Below are 3,924 nucleotides of genomic sequence, written 5' to 3' on the forward strand. Positions count from 1 at the left end.
GTGCACATGCATGGTATTTGGAGGCCAGAGGCTAACATTGGACATTTTCTTCAATCACACTCCACCTTAATTTTGAAACGATGCCTCATATTGAATCTGGAGTGTTATCACCAAACGAATAGTATATTTTATATGAGTGGCTAACAGGCTGTGATCTGGCTATTCCAAGGAGGATCTTCCTGTCTCTGATTCTCTAGATGTGAGGTTACAGTCATATGCTACCACTCCTGGCTTTTATGTGGATGCTGGAGACCCCAAGTCAGACTCTCACGTTTGTGAGCCAAGCACTTTACAAACTGACCATTTCTGCAGCTCCTAAAGCACACAAAGACTACATGAACGTGTTATTTTTTAAATGAAAGAATCTATTCACAGAAGAGCTTGCATGTGACAACGCACTTACTGAGTCCCCCCCGTCTCTGTCCCTCCTTGCTCCTTTAGAAGCAAGCTGATACAATATGAGCAGACTGCAGAAAGTCTCATGTAGCAAAGGAGCTTCTTGCTATGAAGTATGAAAATATCATTAAGAACCATCCTGGTGTCTTTTCTACTGCTGTGATAGAACATCATGACTAGGCAACTTATAAAAGAAAGCATTTAGTTGGACTTACTATTTCTGAGGGCTTGAGTCCCTGGTAGCTGAGCAAAGACATTAGATCAAGAACAGCTGAGAGCTCACATTTTGGTCTGAAAACAGAAGGGAGAGAGAAATGTCAACAGTTTTTTGATACTTCCAAGCCTACCCCCAGTAACCCATGTATTCCAAGAAAGCCACACCTCCTAATCCTTCCCAAACAGATCCACCAACTGGAGACAAGTATTCCATCACATGAGCCTATGATACCTTCACTATCAATAAAACTGAAGTTGTTTTGGACCACCCTATCCTCATCTGTATAGTACATTCTATCACCATCTGCATATATATGTATATATGTCCTTTAGGTTTGGATGAAACATGTGTAACATTTGTGGGTATGAGGCTTTGATCCTTGCTCTTCTTTGCTCTTTTGAATGCACATGTCATTGGCAGTTTTCTCTAAGAAAGGAACTACAAACCTTACTTCCATTCAATATCTACCCTTTCCTCTGTTGATGAGTAGCTTGGTTGACTTTAGCTTTGGGGTTACCACACCAGGCATGCTTTCATGTATCAAACATAATTCTTTCTAGATTTTATACCCAGAAGCAGATATAGCAAATGGGGAAAGGTCCTGCACACTCACAATGTATTGCGTGCTGACAATTTTCCCTCCTACTGGTGTAGGTTGTGTGTCCCCATACACTTGCAGCCTCATAGCATCAGAACCAAAACTATGGCCAACTTAGGGAATAAGGTGCTGTTTCATTCACTTATCATGAGCTCCTGGCAAAATAGAGCCTGTTTCATTTATTGGCCATCGGATTTCATCCATGAAGTCTCGAACTCTGCCTATCTTTCTTTGGAGAATTGTCTTTTTCATATTTGCTTATGGATACTAACATTTTAGATGCACCAGTGCATGTTCTTGTTGCTAATCTTTTGGTGTTTTTTTTTCTACATTATGCTGCAAGTCACTGATATTAAAACTACTTATTTATCCAATGTGTGTGTGTGTGTGTGTGTGTGTGTGTGTGTGTGTGTGTGTGCATGTATGTATGCTCCATGAGCATGCAATGCCTTGAAAGCACAGAAGAGAGCATGGACCCCTGGATATGGAGTTACAGATGATTGTGAGCTGCTCTATGTTGATGCTGGAAACCAAGCCTGGGTCCTCTGCCAAAGCAGCCATTGCTCTTAACCACTAAGTCATTTCTCCATTCTCAAATCATGTTATTTATATCATCCTTCCTCATCTTTTCTGTTTTCTTCTTTGAAAGGCTTAGTATTGAAGAGATATGTTTGCATCTGATGCATCCTCAGAATTTCATGCTTGGCTCTCCTCTGTGAAGCAGAAAGTTCTCTTTCCCATTAGCTGCTGAAGGGGCAAAGTAACTCTTACAATCTTCTTTGTCACAAGGAAGGAAAATAAGTTCCAACAATCCCAAAGGACAGAGCTGTCACCCACTGGCCTCATTCACACCTCCTCTATGGAGAGCATGGCTTATACAATTCACTCACCAAGAAAATCCCTCAGGCTAGATTCAGCCTCAGAACCCCCCTAACAACAGTGGCCACCAGGACTCAGCTGGAAGTTTGGAATACCCAAGAGACAATTCACACCACATGAAGCTCAAGAAGAAGGAAGACCACAGTGTGGATTCTTCCGTTCTTCTTAGAAGGGGGATCAAAATGCCCATTGGAGGAGTTACAGAGACAAAGTTTGGGGCAGAAACTGAAGGAAAAGCCACTCAGTGACTGTCCCACCTGGATATCTATTCCATAGACAGTTACAAAACCCAGACACTATTGTGGATGCCAACGAGTGCTTAGTGACAGGAGCCTAATATAGCTGTCTATTGAGAGGTTCTGCCAGTGCCTGGCAAACACAGAAGTGGATGCTCACAGCCATCCATTGGATTGAACACAGGGTCCCCAATGAAGGAGCTAGAGAAAGGACCTAAGGAGCTGAAGGGGTTTGCAGCCCCATAAGAGGAACAACAATATGAACCAACCAGTACCCCCAGAGCTCCCTGGGACTAAACCACCAACTAAAGAGTACACATGGAGGGACTCAAGGCTCCAGCCATATATGTAGCAGAGGATGGCCTTGTGGGACATCAATGAGAGGAGAGGCTCTTGATCTTGTGAAGGCTCGATGCCCCAGTGTAGGGGAATGTCAGGATAGGGAAGAGGGAGTGGGTGGGTTAGTGAGCAGGGGGAGGGGAGAAGGGGGAGGGGAGGTTTTGGAGGGGAAATGAGGAAAGATCATAAAATTTGCAATGTAAATAAAGAAAACCTCTTTAAAAAGAAAAATAAAATCTATGTGCTGTCACTAGCCAGGGTGTCATCAAATACATTTTGATCACACAAGTTGGGGATGGGGTCACAATCTGTCCCTCCACCCCTTGCAAGGATGACTTCATCAGAGTTTCCACTTAAAATAAAAACTCAGCTGATTGCTTTGACCCCACCATTAGGAAGATGACCATATAAGCAAGCTAACATTTATTGAGTGGATAGTATGTACCAGAAAGTGTGTATAACGCCATATTCATGTTTTCTCATTGACGCCAACAGCAGCAACTTAACTGGAATGATATCATGTCAAGGGGGTATAAGGAAATGGCCACTGCCCACTGCAGCTCTCAGCTTAACTCTCTCTTCTTCTGAGATGTGAGCAACAGCAAGTCAGCTTTCCTTCCTCCTGAATGAGCCTGTCCCTCCCTGAGTGTGTTTCCCCACTTTGGATGGGCCCAAATCTTCTCTGAACATAGTGAATCTTCTTGTCTTCATAGTCAGCTCTCAGCCCAGTGAGTGTGTTAGTTACATTTCTCATCACCGTGATAAAACATCTGTTATAAGCAACTTAATGAGGGACTGTATAACTTTATATATTAAAGAACCGAGTTCACCATGGTAGGGAGTGGATGCTGCCAGAGCAGTGCGAGCTTGAGGCTGCTACTTCTCACACTGTGGTAGATCATGAAGCAGAGAACTTGAGTCTGAACAAGAACCAGGTAGCATCTTCAAGGCCCACTCCCACTGACCCACTTCTGCCAGCTGAGCCACAGTCTTGAATGTTCCACAGTTTCCCACAACGGAACCACCAACAAGAGGCCAAGTGTCTAAACACATGAGCCTTCAAAGGATATTTCAGAGTTAAACCATCATAACGGGGAAATAATAGCAGTTTCATATTAATAGAAGCTCCTCCCTGCAGCTGAGCAGGCCCTAGACCTTTGCCTGACTGTGGTGCACACTCTGAGGGCTGGGAGTACTGAGTAGTGAGTGAGCCACCAGCATACATATCTCCTGGAAGTTGCTCTTAACCTCTGAAAGTC

This window comes from Mus caroli, chromosome 7 (genome assembly GCF_900094665.2).
Source record: "Mus caroli chromosome 7, CAROLI_EIJ_v1.1, whole genome shotgun sequence".
Taxonomy (NCBI): domain Eukaryota; kingdom Metazoa; phylum Chordata; class Mammalia; order Rodentia; family Muridae; genus Mus; species Mus caroli.